Below are 16,938 nucleotides of genomic sequence, written 5' to 3' on the forward strand. Positions count from 1 at the left end.
ATTATGTAAATTAAATTAGAAAGTGAAAATGTTAAGCTAACATCTGGTCCAGTTACTCGAAAACATTTTCATTAACTGATTAAATTAAATTACTTTATTAGTGTTATGTAAGTAGCTTTTGCTTTTATAAAATTTACAGCTGACTCATAGATAATCAAAGTCCTACTTGAGCATAAGTGTTATGTCACATAAAGGCCTAAAGGGGACCCCATTGAGAATCTAAACCAAAGGATTCTCTTGGCATTTCAAGGTATCTTAGTGCTGGATTAAGGCTAATGTCTAGGAATCTACACATAAGTCACAGAAAACAAATTTTCTCATTCCTCATTGGAAAATTTAGTTCTCTTCCCATTAACGTCTTTGAGGAGGATTGTAATTGGCGACTAGTGTATGTTAAAGGGGCTCCGTAAGCAAACCCAGAGAATGCCACAGGACAGAATTACCACCTTTCATAAATCTTGATATAAATGTAAAAACATGTATTTCAACATATTCAAATGTATTATACTCTCACATTATCTCTCTGAGATTTCTCACCCAAAGTGTTTCCTATAGGAGAGAACCAAACAGATAGGAAAGTAAACTTGCCAGAGTTTAAAAGGGAAGTGTCCTGGAGAGAGAGCATCTGTCAAGCCCTTTGTATCTGGACTCTTAGGTCTCCAGCATGGCCTGACAGCCTGGACTCTTGTATCTGGTCTCAGAGAATACGAAGTACTTAGGTCACCGCACTATTTTGTGTTTGGGAGGTTACAGCTCTGCCTCTAGATTCCCCAGCTCAGACTTTTGACATTGCAAGCAGCTAACAATACTCACATATCATGCTTTATAATAGCACTTGTAGGTGCCATCCTACTGTCCTGTGTGGAACATTGGAATTAGTGGCTAGAGTATCTTAAAAGAGTTCCATTAGCAAACAAAGTGAGTGTATAAGTCAGAGTAATGTCTTGAAACCCCAGTTTACTCTCCATATCATTTACATATGACAGGAGAGCAATGCAGCAACCACCTTAAGATTACAAAACAAAGGACAAACACAGCACCCTAATGAATTGTGTAATGCCAAATGCCAGTATTTCTTAAGATTTAAGCCTCACTCAATTTCTTCACATGTAATAGAGTGAAGATTAGTTTGAGGCAATCATTGCACAAGCCTAGACAACATGATTGGGGTATAGTTTTGCCAAAGTCCTTCCCTATTTATTACAAAAGGTCTTCATTTGTATAACATCTACCTCAATTTGAAACAAATTTTTATGCATGGAAAGACAGGCCTAAGGTAAGCTTACATACACAAAATTAATGGCTATTTCAGGTGGATTTTCAAAAATATATGCATATCTAAAATGAGATAATAACTAACATTGGCTAGCATGCTATGTTTTCAGCAATATAGTATAAAAACTTACTTTGTCCTATTTTGGGGCTTAAAAATAATACTAGATTTCAAAAGAAAATTTCAATTCATTAGAGAACAAAAAATCATAATTTTCTTATGAGATTATTTATTTGAAATTATCAGTGCCTTACCAAGAGTGGAGACTGGGAGGAAATAGATAAAAAGTAGAAAAAGATACAAACTTGCAGTTATGTAGGATGAATAAATCTGGAACTCTAATGTAAAGCATGAGGAATATAGGTAATAATGTTGTATTGTATACTGAAAACTTGCTAAGAGAGTAGATTTCAGGGAATCCTACTACAGAAAAGTAACTGTTGAATGTCATAGGAATGTTAATTTGCCTACACTATGTGTATGTGTATCAAAATACCATCTTGTACATCTTAAATATATCCAATAAAAATGGGCTTAAAAAATAAATATTTCATAAAACAAAGTATTTAGTAAAAATTATTTTACTTTAAAATTTCATTTTCTTATTTAAAATAGTTTTTAAGTGATATTATAATGGAAAGTTTTACAACTACCATAAAATCTTCTTTGAAAACTTCAACACACCGGAAGAAATATCCACAAAGATAATATTGTAACTAAGAGTATAAAAATAATGGTATCACAGCCTTTCTTGGACCACAATAAAGTTATTTTCTTAATGCTACTTTAATCTTTTATAAACTAATTGAGTTCTTCCCTGAAAAGCATTGACTGGGCATCAAGGTTCTCAGTTAATACTCATTCAGTTTTAATTACTTACATATATTAAAATATCAGAAAATTATATGAATAAGATGTAGCATTCTTCCATATTTTACTACCTATCCATGAACCTCAAGCTTTTCATCAATAAACTTTTTTTCTGTTGTTTTTTGTTCCAATGTGACCTAAGAAGCAAAAGAATCTCTAAACATCCCTAGAATGTTTTCCATTGATACACCTGACAATCTCTATTATTTGTCTCAAAAAAATAGTATGATTACTTTATGATTATTTATATGTGGCTTTGCTAGAAAAGAGTTGAATATTGTTAGTTAACATGTAACATAAATAAACATATATTAATTTTCAAGTAAATATTTTCTTTGATAATGATGCTACATCTATAAGAAACAGAGTACATTTCATGGCTGTCACCAAGCCCTTATGCAGCCGTCCAAATTTTGGATGTGAGGAAATTAAAGTAACACAGACAGAAATGCAGTATGTATAGGTAGTGGAAGCCTGAATACTTCTTTGTTTAAAGATAGCTAGATTTGCAATATTTCCATGTTCATCATACTGATTTATAATTAATTTGGTGACACCATTCGCAACTATAATAGTACTTGTTAAAAGTTAGCCTATTAAAACACAGAATGTGGCTACTACATTAGTAAAGACTTGACATATTCAATTAAACAAACACTATCTGAATCTGGTAAGCAAATATAACATGAGGCAAATTTCCCAAGAGTGAGTAATGACTAAAAATGAGAAATGTTTGAAATATACAACTACTATATTCTTTTCTGTATCTTCCCCAGAGTTAAGGAGAGGTTTGGGGACAGGTTGAGGGGAAAGATAAATACAATGCCGGGCAAGTATATTGTTTACTAGAATTTATCTGAGATTTATCCATCCTTCTTGGTATCAGAAAGGAAGGAAAAGTGAGTGACTTGTAATTAGAATAATTCTAAATTGCAAACAAACTGAAATGAAATATGGTATTAACATGACTTAGTAATTAGCTCTTGCCCTATTATTGATGTTTTCTCATCATCACTACACAAAATGGCAGAATCCTGGCTTAACTTATGACTTTTTTTATCTTTATCATCTTTATATATTGAAAAGTTTTCTAGATGAGTCATGAAAGCCAAATGTGTGTGTGTATATGTGCGTGTGTAATATAACTGTATTTTGATCATATTACTCATTTTTGAGAAATCTAAATGTCTAACTGAAATTTATACTTGTGTCAACTAAGGACAGTGCCTGGTTCAGGAAGTTTCTTGTGATTAGATATTATGACTGTATCACAACTATATACCTTTTGCCACACTGATAAACTATGCGTTTCCTCAATGTGAATTCTTTTCAACAGGAAAAAGCAAACATTATTACTCAATCACATCTTCTTAGTTAAAATACGTGAATTATATCATAAATGTAGACGTTTCAAAATAATAGGTATTTCAAAAGAGTAGAACTTAAGTATCCTTCATGCTAGAGTCTAAAGCAAAGTTGACAGGCATATTGAGAGACTAAGTTTATTCTTAATGATGCTCCATTTCAGAGACATGCTGAGACATTCTTAATATTTGTTCTTCTCTTGTATCTAAGAAAACCCCCCCAAATTTATCAATGTCTTTCACATCCCCTCAAAACTACATATTTACATTACTATTTCATCAGTTATATTACTTTATTTTTCCAGACATGCTATGTTCTGATGTTATTTGACCAAAAGCATGTGGCTGCTATTGAAAAATAAATTAAACCAAAGTTAATTAGGCAAGATGATCTTATTCAAGTCACTGAATTATTATTGAAATAGTGGGTAGAGGCAGAACTCAGTATGAACTAAGCTCTGCTTAAACAAGGGTCCATGAATCAACCTCTCTTCACCTCTCCCTTCCCATAGAAGAAATAAGTTCTAGTGTTAAACAGCACAGTAGTGTTACTCTAGTTAACAGTAATTAATTGTGTATTTCAAAATAGAAGCGAAAATTTGAAATGTTCCCAACACACAAAAAGATGCATATTTGAGGTGATAGATACCCTAAAAACTCTGATTTGATCACCACACATTATATGTATGTATCAAAATATCACATGAACTCCATAAATATGTATAATTATTATGTATCAATAACCAAAAAAACAACAACGAAGGGCTAGGAGTTTTTAAAAGCTGAGGCAGGAGGGTGAGTTACAGACCATTTGTGTTTGCTTACTGCCTTTGCCCAGAAAAAGAGTAAACTTTCCCTTTTTGGTAGAGGTCCTTTGGGAGGCAGTTCCCTGCAGAAGTTAGGCCTCTATTTTCTCATAGGAACTGAAAGATAGGGGCACTATCTTCCTTAATATTATGTTTCAAAGGAATGCCTCCCAGGTCTTTGAGAAAGACATTCTTGAGTTGTAAAACTGGGAAGAAGCTTTTAAAAAGATTTACACCTCAAAGGAACAGAAGAATGAATTTACAATGACAAGATTTATAAAGTAAATGCTATTAATAGAAAAAGAAAGAAAGAAAGAAAGAAAGAAAGAAAGAAAGAGAAAGAAAGAAAGAAAGAAAGAAAGAAAGAAAGAAAGAAAGAAAGAAAGAAAGAAAGAAAGAAAGAAAGAAAGAAGAAAGAAAGAAAGAAAACTAGGCGTCGGGGGCTTTTTGGAAGAAGGAAGCCTGTTTAAAGTTTGGTCCAGCTGAGAGAAACTGTAAGGCCTTCTTGATCACTATGATTTTGCTCATAGCTAAAACTCAGTCTCTAATGATAATAATTGGAGTTGCTGAAATTATTCTGGGGAAGTAGCTGTGGTATATTCAAATCACTTCTCCTGAATTTTTTTTTCTCTTACACAAAATGAGGATGTCGGACATAATTATCTCTCAATTTAATTCCAATTTAACATTCTAGAGTCCTATTTTTCTAAGATTCTTGCTTGTTTATATTCTCTTATATAAAGAAGAAGAAAAAAGGTTGAGAATGAATGAATATCATTGATTGCTGTTTGATAAAAGCATAGCCAAAAAGAAAAATATGTAAAAATAGTATTAATAACAGCAAATGATCGAATGTTCAAATCTTTAACAAGAAGAAAAACTAGGTGTCTATAGTGCTGCATTCCGAAACAACTTTGTTTTCGTGTAAAGTTCACTTCAATTATGTTGCGATAACTTGCTTGTATTGTTGATGATCTTTTTTCATGAGAAGTGCCGATAGCTGATCTTATTGCTTTTACACACTTTCCACCAGATTCTCCAGTTTCATCTAGGATAAATGTTGTAGAAATTTATGTGAAGTACTTTCTGATTAATCATTAGGCTACATGTTTCCAAATGAACTAGACTGTCATTAGCCAAAGGCCCTTTCAAAGGTTTGCACTCTTTATAATTACATTCTGCTGCTCTAGTACCCAGGTATGTCACTCACCCACAATTTTCCCTCAATTTTCACAGGCACTTCACTTAGGTATGCTAAGTTTATTGCAAACTTGAATAAGTCTTTTGAAGATCTATAGTTTAAAATTAAGCAATACAAGCTAGGCATTTCCTTTGGTTTCTGACAGAAAACGATATGAATAAGGTAATATATATTTTTTCTTTCTTTAAACAAATTTCATTTGACTCCTAACTTGTTTCTTTTCTTATCATTTTAACTTTGGTTTCTAGCAGAGCAAAGAATAATGAAATAGCTGAGAAATTAAATGCCTATATTCCGATTCAAATGCCAATTCAATTCTAAGAACTTCGAAAGATGCAGCTGCTTTGAGAGATAAGGAATTAAAGGATGCGTTATGGGATCTATTAAAACTATGATTTACAATATAGAAGGCCAAATCCTGCAATATCAAAAACTGTCTATATTATCAAAAACTTAAAGTAGTAAATGCAGTATTTTAAAAACTCATAATATGAACAATATGAATATAAAGTTGACAATTTTTGTGGTGCATTTTAGTCTATAAATCTCAAATAGTTTATTCCAAGTTATACTTTACTGTGTATTACAATGCTTTTTAAATAATTTTTTTACCAGCAATATTTTAAAAAGCAAACAAAAAGTGTGAGTAAAAAGTTCCTTCTCTAAAATGATTATTATTCCTCTTAATAAAACCAGAGTTTGGTATTAATTAAGAATTTATGGCCACATCCCAATTTGTTGTTTTTCTCTAACTTCTCAGTCTCATGAAATCTTTAAAAACTTATAGTTTATAAATCAGTGGTGCCTATTATAGTCATGCTTCATATGTGAATGACACATTTAATAACCTTAATACAATAATAACTGATAATAATTCACAGAACTGTGGTATAAATCAGGCACTAAAGTCCTTTGTCCTGGCCTCCATAGAGGGTGTTGCATATTTGCAATCATCCAAGAACAAATTAATTAAATAATGTACAGAATCCTTTGTTTCTTCAGATCAGGTACCCAGAACTAGAACAACACTACTCATAATCCTAAAATATTTTCTTTGGTGACTAATACCCTTCAGTTTCCAGATTACTTCTTTCTATACCTAACTTCATATCCTTGGAAAACAGGATGACTAGGTTTCATTGTTGGGATAGTTTGTGGATTGAGCCTCTGCTGACATTGAAATAGACAATTGGTAGGGGTATAGGGAAGGGCAGTTCAATTAGTAGAACTGAGAAGACAAATTAACTTGTCAAATACTTTTCAGCACAAGTGCAATAGATTTGTGCAAAACAAAATGTTGCTCCTCAACAGTAGATACAATCTTCTTGTGTTTTTGTTTCTGTTCATGACCCAATAAGTAGTTCTGGATATAATCAAGAATTAGCATTGCACATAGTGCAATGTAGGATTTGCACATAGTGACTGAGAAATGTTTTGTATCAATTAAGTTAAATTGCCTTTATGCATGTATGCGGGGGCCTAGGTAGAAGGTATGTGAAGATTAGTAATAATTTTCTACATTGATAACTAATTGTATACTGAATAACATTTTTATACAGTTTACCAACACATATTTAATTTCCCCCAAATGAATTTAAATATCTGGGTTTATTAAATAAATTTTATTTAAATATTAACTTTTAAATAATTTATTTTATTTATCTTTAATAATAATATGTAAGTTCAGTAAGCAATGAACATTTTAAATTAGAATAAAATAGTTCTTGAAATATATATGAATAATTTTATTTTTCCAGCACATCCCATTGTGTTCAATTTGTTTTTCAAGAAACATATAATCACATTTTAAATACAATTAAATGTTTAGTTGCAACAATTATTTTGATAATTGAGAATGAGTAAAAAATCAAGGTCATTACAGAAAGAACAAAACACAAAAACAGTTTAGGACAGAAGAATAAAGCAACAAAATAGATGTTGTTGTTATAAGAGCATTTAAGCCAAGATAAAAAGACATAATATATTGTGTTTATTTCACAGTTTTTAAAAACTCCATTTATAACTTCTAAATGGATTGAGACATTTGGTAAAGCGGGTCCTAGTGATATTGTTGTCCTAGACACTGAGAATTTTAATGATGACACTGAATACCTTTGTATTTACATAAGTCAAATTGCTTTGTCTAAAAACGGTATGTTCTGTACTGAACTTTCCTTCCTTTGTCTTTTTGAATGTTGTTTTTATGAGTATTCAAGTCAAGTGAGACTGTCTATCAAGGAAGAGAGAGTGATCAACCATGAAAAATGATGCCCAAAGGCCAAATAAAATGATCATTAAATTTAGCAACATACAGGCTATTGCTGGCAATTAGTAAGAATATTTTAATGGAGTAGAGGTTAGATGTGGATGGTTTGGGTTTAAGAAGGAATGAATAAAAGGACTAGATACTGTGAGTTTGATTGAGTTTTACTTCAAAGGGGAGAAAATAAATAGAATAATGGTTGATTGAAATAATAAGAGTAAAGATGAGACAAAAAAGAAATAGCAAGCGGCATGCAGATGAAAATTATTCGGTAGCATGAGAGGTGGAGGCTATGGAATTGATAGGATGGATAGATTATAGCCCAGTCCTAGTTACAAGCAGAAGAAGGATTTAACATAGGAGCATAGAGAGTCATTTACAGAAACAAATAGGAAAGATTAGTATGTAGATATAAAAGCTGGTACGTAGGTTATGCCTATGGCCCTATTCTGATTTCTTCAGTGCAGTTGTAAGCAATATTTTGATCTCAGAACAAAAATAATAATTTCACCTATTTTCTAGGGTTGTTGAGGTGATTAAATGTTTGTACATGTAAGAAACTTAGAATGCTGCATGGCATATTGGTATCATCTAACATGTTAGCTACTGTCACAGACATTAATTCATTCCTATAAATATGTCTGTTGTTAATATCATCAAACTGTTTTGAAAGCCCAATTTTTTAAATATTCTTGAAAGGCATGAGTTAAAAATTATTTAAATAAGCAGTATTGTAAATGACATATTTCGAATAATAAATACATGTTTTTGTTTTTGTTTTTGTTTTTCCTTTTAGTGTATCTCCTTCTTCAGCATCTGACTCCTGCTATTTACTTTATTTTCCTGGCCTCTGTCACTTCCTTGCCTGTACCAGGTTTTGTCCTCATTGCAGTCTTATTTCTTTCTAAGTGCTGATATCAGTATTCGGCCTAAGTAAAAACATGTAAGAAGTTTAAAATATCAAATAGAGTTACCTTGTAATTAAAACCTATATATTTTGGTGCTCAAACAGAGTTGGTTTCTTTAGACTTTTTAATGAAAAGGTGAGACAATAATGATGTTCTTCCTTGTCTTTTATTCATTTGTCACACTGAAAAAATTTTATTCATCTAAATCTTGCTTCTATTAATAAAAATGGCAATTGTGCCATAATAAATCAAAGAGAATTGTATAAACAGAATGACTTTGGTGATGGGGATGAAGTAACTCGTGTTTTACCAAGCGTTAGGTTTCTACCTGCCCTCTTATAGGTGGTTTTAACTGCATTTCCGTGACCAGAAGGCATTTTAGCATGACCGCATAGGTTGGAAAGCCCTTGCAGCTGTGGAATCAATATTTTGCTTCCACGTTTCACTAACTCAGTGGGAAGACTATCAAGTGAGGGGATTTGTCATTAATCATGATTAGTGCAGAGATGCTGATTCTCTAAATTTAGTATGTGCATTTTTGACATTTAATTTTAAGTAAAATAAGAAGTTAAGATCCTTCAAAAATTTTGCCTTCTATTATTTTATGTATGAAGTTACTATCCGTTGTATGAGATGGGGTTTAGAAGCAAGCCTCCTATTATTTTATATATGAAGTCACTACCCCTTGTATGAGATGGGGTTTAGAAGCAAGCCTCCTAGATGCTTTAATAATTGTCTCCTAACTCTAGTCTGCCAATAATTGTATTTGACGGAATAAAAAAAAAGATATTTTATCTTACATGAGTTAAAGGGTTTAGAATAACTTTACTTTTATAAGTATATGCATACATTTATTAACATATATACCTGACAATTAGTTAACACATGCCTTCTACTTTTTGGATGATATAAAATACCTTGGGTTTTAATTTATTTAATATGCTTAAAATTCAGACTTGTTAAAATTCTTATCATATGGTTCTACTTATCTTTCCATGCTACCTTCAACTTTAAGTCTGCTCATTCAACTTCTTTGACACATGAGACAATTTAAAAATATACCATTTGCCTGAACTTGTGGCTTCCCTTTGGAGTCAAGAGGTGTCCAGACTAAATAAAAATCTGAATATGCTACTGACTACTGAGCTGAATCATTCCAATTTTTCTACTTAGGTCACCATTACCTAAGCATAGAGAAGCAGAAACAGCAGCTTTCTTTGTATTTGATTCTCTATATGTTTTCCTTATACAAAATGAAAGTTTTAGGAAAAGAAAGTAATGAAGCTGCTGATAAAGTTCCTGTAGGACTTTACTCATCAATCAAAGATAAATAATCATGTCTCCATTGTTTATTCCTTTTGTAAGTATATATCTCTAATTATTTTTTTTATGTGGAGTCAGCAGTATTGATTCTTGCTTCTTTGTCTGCGTTTAATATGCTGTATCTGCTCTTCAACCTAGTGTCAATAATTATCTTGCTCTTGTATTAATTTGAAAGCATTAGTTTCAAAGGAAAATTTCTACTAAACCAGTTTATAATTGAATTGCCATATAGTGAATTATCTAAATGCAATGAGAAGGTTCTAATTGTCCAGGAGGAAAACTTTTGATTAAATGTATCATTAAGTTTGAAATATATTTAAAAATCATGGCTACAGTGACATTACATATTAACCTTCTGATGACAATATTTTTTAAAGTGAATAATAGATGTTCCATAATGTTATTTTTTTTCTTAAATATTTCTTTCTCTTATTGCTTGCATTATTCATGTTAATCTCGATTTCTGGATAATCTCAGATTTAGAACATTGATAGCAGAGAAATATTTGCATTAGTAGAGATACCATAAAGATTATCTAGACTAAAGCTTAATATGAACAAAAGAGCTGAGGCTGAGAGAGAGTGAGAAACTTACTTGAGGTCACACTTTAAGCAGTTAGCGGAACACTGGGTCTAAAATCCAAGATTCTTAATTTGAGGATTTCTATATTTCCTTCTGTGTCATTGTGCTTTCCCTAAAGTGGTAATAGAAATAAAACAGTAGAATGGATTGTGAGATTAGTAAACTAAAACAAAATTTAAAATGGTGTGAAAATATTTTGAAAGCCATTTAAAAACTAGAAAATTCTATCATTCAATTGTATATTGTATCTCAGTTTATAAGAACATGATAAAACATAAAGATGCTTAGGTTTATATAATTGTTAATTTGTCAATAAATCTTTTTATATGTAAAAACTTCATTTTATATCAATAATTTGAAGCTAAAAGTTACAGTAATTTTTTTCTAGGTAACAAGTTCAATAATAGATAATTAAATTACACATACTTGAAGATAGAGATGTGAAATAGTAGTAATAAACAATAATACATAATTAAATTACACACACTTAAAGAAGACAGAGATGTGAAAGAGTAGTAAAAAATTATTATTTTGGTTTTGTTTGTAATGGAAAGTCAAATTTTTATTTCTGGTCTCATCTTCAAGCAGTCCTATATTACCAAACTGTTGGAAGTTTAGATGGCTGCTCAGGGAACATGTAGGAGAACAAGTGACAGCACAATTAGGCCCTAAGTGAAACATAACTTTTTTTTAATGGAAGTCTGTCAGATTTTTATAATGTGTAAGTTCTTTTTTGTTTTTTGTATATAACAGTGGCATGCTTAGAAAGGTTCTAAGTGACAAAAAGTATTCTTTACTTCTGTCTATAAAAAAAATCTTTTAACCCAAAATTATGAATCAATCCTTTTGTCACATTAAGGAAATTTGTAAGCTAGCAAAATTCTAGGCAAGGCTAATTGTTTTATTTAAGTGAGTCTTAAATATATGTTTATCCATACCTATGAACACTGTAAAACTAAATAAGAATTTAAAAAACGGAAGCTTTGATTTTGTCAGCTATATTACTTATCCCAGAAGTCAGTTACATACCTTAAGGTACAATGGAAGCACAATGCATTTAATGCTAGGCTAGTTGATAAAAATCAATCTGTGAGGTAAGCATTTTATATTGAAAATTAATATTGAATTTAGAACATTGAAAATTAATACCTGAAACTCCTAAATACAGATGAAGTAAAATATTTATAGTTTTCTGTATGACACCTTATTTAGTATATCTTGTGCATAGTAAGATTTCAGGGTCAATGAGGAGAGCTCAAAATAACACAAGAAAAGGCAATAAACAAGAGACTAGACGTTCTGCTTTTAAAATAACTGTTGATTCAAGTGGCAAGTCCGTGTGTGTGTGTGTGTGTGTGTGTGTGTGTGTGTTGGTGGGGAGTGAGCATAAAGTGTTTGGGAAGTAGATAATTCTAATGTCCATTTGCTTGCCTTTAAGATTTAATCTACTTAATTTCAAAAGCATGTCTTTTATAACTTTAACACATTTAAATGATATGTTTGTTATGGGAGTTAAGATAAATAATACATGTGAAACACATCACCAACTATGTTGGACTGAATAAATGTTTATTGGATTTGAATTGATCGAAGCCTTGTTTGATCTGACGCTCATACACTATGTCTTTGGTAACTCTACTACCTGCCTGTTTTCTACCAAATCATTCAATGAAAAATAGAAATTTTAAATGATACATACTCAAGCATCAAGTTTTACAGTCAGCTCATGATATGCTTTGGCTCTGTGTTCCTACCAGAATCTCACCTTATATTTTCCATAATTCCCATGTGTTGTGGGAAGGACCCAGTGGGAGATGATTCAATCATGGGTGTAGGTCTTTCCTGAACTGCTCTTGTGATAGTGAATGGGTCTCATGAGATCTATCAGTTTTTAAAAATGGGAGTTTCTCTGCACAGCTCTTTCTTTGCCTACTGCCATTCATGTAAAATGTGACGTACTCCTTCTTGCCGTCTGCCATGATATGAGGCCTCCCCAGCCATGTGGAACTATAAATCCAGTAAACCTCTTTCTTTGGTAAATTGCTCAATCTCAGGTATGTCCTTATTAGCATTTTGAAAATGGACTAATACAGCTCATAAATATATAAATGATAGAACTTCTTCGTACTGTATTTTTTAAAAATATTTTACCCAAAGTTTAATACATTTTTTACAAGTAATTTGGAAATTACTGTATTATGCTTTCAATGTTTAATTCAAAACATTAAGAATGATTATTCAGCCAGCAGGGAAGCTTGTGTCTGTAATCCCAGCTACTCTGAAGGATGTGACAGGAAAATGACTTGAGGCCAAAAATTTGAGGAGGCAGTGAGGTACGATCATGCTACTGCACTCCAGCATGGGTGACAAGAGTGAGACCCTGTCTCTAAAAATACAATAAAATGCAATACAGTATAATAGAATATAACACAATACAATACAATATACATGTTAGTACCATTTGCCAAAGACAAAATTTATGTTAAATGTTTAGTTCTAGAAATTTTGAGCAATATGTTCATAATGATGGCTTTGGTTGCCACAAAGTGCCTCATTTACCTTTAAATACTGTTAATGTGTTATGCATGCAGATGGAAGGGGTGGAACTGTGCACCAAAGTGGGGGCTTTAATTGTAGTGTTTGGCAGAGTTGACTTCTACTTGCCAGTTCACAAGATAAATCTGTTTTCATATAGAGTATATATACTAAAAACTTTCACTCTGTTAAACATCCTTATTCTGATTCAGCCTCTTCAGATACTCTTGTGCTGTGCAGCAGTGGTTCTGTGTATAAATGCTATGTATTGAGGATACTCAAAAATACATATATGGTATATACAGGATAATGCCTCATACCAATCACATGTCCATTTGTTATTTTGTTTGTTAAAAACCCTCTATCTCTCAGTGTTATAAACTCTACTTAAAACCAAAAAATAAAAGGGCATTCAACCAGGAAAAAAATAAGTTAAATTGTCCCTGTTTGCAGATGACATGATCCTATGTTTAGAAGACCCCATTGTCTCAGCCCCAAATCTCCTTAAGCTGATAAGCAACTTTGGCAAAGTCTGAGCATACAAAATCAATGTGCAGAAATCACAAGCATTCTGATACACTAATAACAGACAAACAGAGAGCCAAATTATGAGAGAACTTCCATTCACAATTAATCAAAGAGAGTAAAATATCTAGGAATACAATTAACAAAAGATGTAAAAGATCTCTTCCAGGAGAACTACAAATCACTGATCAAGGAAATCAGAGAACACACAAACAGATGGAAAAACATTCCATGTCATGGTTGGAAGAATCAATATTGTGAAAATTGCTATGGTGCCCAAAGTAATTTATACATTCAGTGGTATCCCCATCAAGCTACCATTGGCCTTCTTCACTGGAAAAAAAAATCACTTTAATCTTCATATGGAAAAAGATTAAAAAGAAGTGGGAAAAACCACTTTAATATTTATATGGAACCAAAAGAGAGCTCACATAGACAAGACAATTCTAAGCAAAAAGAACAAAGCTGGAGGTATCACGCTACCTGACTTCAAACTATACTACAAGGCCACAGTAATTAAAACAGCATGGTACTGGCACAAAAACAGAGACATAGATAAGTGGAAGAGAATAGAGGCTTCAGAAGCAACACCACACATTTACAACCATCTGATCTTTGACAAATCTGACAAAACAAGCAATAGGGAAAGGATTCCATATTTAATAAATGGTGTTGGGAAAACTGGCTACCCATGTGCAGAAAGCTGAAACTGGACACTTTCCTTACACCTTATACAAAAATTAACTCCAGATGGATTAAAGATTTAAACATAAGACCTAACACCATAAAAACCCTAGAACCTAGGCAACATCATTGAGGACATAGGCACATGCAAGGACTTCATGACTAAAACACCAAAAGCATTGGCAACAAAAGCCAAAATAAACAAATGGGATCTAATTAAACTTAACAGCTTCTGCACAGCAAAAGAAACAATCATTAGAGTGAACTGGCAACCAACAGAATGGGAAAAATTTTTGCAATCTACCCATCTGACAAAGGGCTAATATTCAGAATCTACAAAGAACTAAAGAGGATTTACAATTAAAAAACAAACAAACTCATTCAAAAATGGGCAAAGGATATAAACAGATGTTTTTCAAAAGAAGACATATGTGGCCAATAAATAAATGAAAAAATGCTCATCATCATTGGTCATTAGAGAAATGCAAATCAAAACCACTTTGAGATACCATCTCACACCAATTAGAATGGCAATTGTTAAAAAATCTGGAGACAACAGATGCTGGAGAGGATGTGGAGAAAAGGAAACACTTTTACACTGTTGGTGGGAGTGCAAATTAGTTCACCCATTGTGGAAGACAGTGTGGCGATTCCTCAAGGACCTAGAAATTGAAATTCCATTTGACCCAGCAATCCCATTACTGGGTATATACCCAAAGAATTATAAATCATTCTATTATAAAGACACATGCCCACATATGTTCATTGAGGTGCTGTTTACAATAGCAAAGACCTGGAACCAACCCAAATGCCTATCAATGATAGACTGGACAAAGAAAATGTGGCACATCTACACTGTGGAATTCTATACAGGCATAAAAAAACAATGAATTCATGCCCTTTGTTGAGACATAGATGAATCTAGAAACCATCATTCTCAGCAAACTGACACAAGAACAGAAAACCAAACATCACATGTTTTCACTCATAGGTGGGTAATAAACAATGAGAACACTTGACACAGGGAAGGGAACAACACTCACAGGGCTAGGTGAGTGGGGGAGAGGGGAGGGGAGGGGAGGGACAGCGGGGTGGGGGCAGGAAAAATGGGGAGGGTTAACACCAGGAGAAATGCCTGATGTAGGCAAAGGAGTAGGGGGGATGGAGACAGCAAACCACCATGGCATGTATGTACCTATGCAACAATCCCGTGGAATGCAGGCAGTTCACATGTACACCAGAGCCCAAAGTAAAAATTAAAAACAAAAACAAAAACAAAAAACCCCTGAAGATAAAAGCCCTGAAAAACTTTATTATTTGTTAGCATTGAATTAAGTGCATTATGTGGATTCATTTGTAAACACAAATTATTCTTTAAATTACACCTTATATCTCCTTATAGCTTCTTTATCACAAGAAGACAGCAGAAATTCCATTATCACTAATCGAGTATTTTTTGGATGGGTTTATACCTGATTATTTGCTTCTGTTTCTTAGACCGACCAATAACTTATGATTTCAGCAGAAAATACAAAATTCTTAGCATTGCATAGAATACCTTATGAAACCTGGCCACAAGCTAACTTTTTATGTCACAGCTCTTCTCTTTCTATTCCCATCTATTTAAAATATCTGTATATTCCAAATATTAGTCTTAATGTAAAATTTTATTTGTCAAATTCTCCATTTTCATCTTTCTTAAAAATTATTTTGCAATAATTATAGGCTCACAGAAAATTATAAAATAATACAGAAAAGTCTCAGCTACCTGTCACTCAGTTTCCCTCAATAATAACTTCTTACATAAATCTAGTCTGATATCAAAACAGACATTAAAATCAGTATAATCCCAGAATTTATTCACCTTCCACTATATATATGTACTCAAATGTGTGTGTTTTGACTGTCTTCTATACAATATTATCTCCTATATATTTACATAATCATTACCATAATCAAAACACAGAACTATTTCATCACCACAATATCCCTCTTGCTACTCTTTCCCAATTATTTGACTAGTACATAGGCAGCTTAATTGCTCTTGTTTTCTCTTTTTTTTTTTTTTAATTTTTTATTGGATTATACGTTTTGGGGTACATGAGCAGAGCAAGCAAGACAGTTGCGTAGGTACACACATGGCAGTGTGCTTTGCTTTTCTTCTCCCCTTCACCCACATTTGGCATTTCTCCCCAGGCTATCCCTCCCCACCTCCCCCTCCCACTGGCCCTCCCCTTTTCCCCCCAATAGACCCCACTGTTTAGTATTACCCTTTCTGTGTCCATGTGTTCTCATTTTTCATCACCCACCTATGAATGAGAATATGCGGTGTTTCATTTTCTGTTCTTGTGTCAGTTTGCTGAGGATGATGTTCTCCAGATTCATCCATGTCCCTACAAATGACACGAACTCATCATTTCTGATTGCTGCATAATATTCCATGGTGTATATGTGCCACAATTTTCCAATCCAGTCTATTATCAATGGGCATTTGGGTTGATTCCAGGTCTTTGCTATTGTAAACAGTGCTGCAATGAACATTCCTGTACATGTGTCCTTATAGTAGAACAATTTATAGTCTTTTGGATATATACCCAGTAATGG

At 32.6% G+C, this 16,938-nt stretch overlaps 1 long non-coding RNA gene across 1 annotated transcript in view; it reads left to right on the top strand.

The window, feature by feature from the left end:
- The first annotated feature begins 1,223 nt into the window (after positions 1–1,223).
- Positions 1,224–16,938, top strand: part of LOC144576790 (uncharacterized) — a 205,607-nt gene continuing 189,892 nt past the window's right edge. The window contains exon 1 of the long non-coding RNA XR_013519310.1: positions 1,224–1,276. This is a non-coding gene — a long non-coding RNA (uncharacterized LOC144576790). The remainder of the gene's footprint in view (positions 1,277–16,938) is intronic.

Source organism: Callithrix jacchus, chromosome 6 (assembly GCF_049354715.1).
Source record: "Callithrix jacchus isolate 240 chromosome 6, calJac240_pri, whole genome shotgun sequence".
Taxonomy (NCBI): domain Eukaryota; kingdom Metazoa; phylum Chordata; class Mammalia; order Primates; family Cebidae; genus Callithrix; species Callithrix jacchus.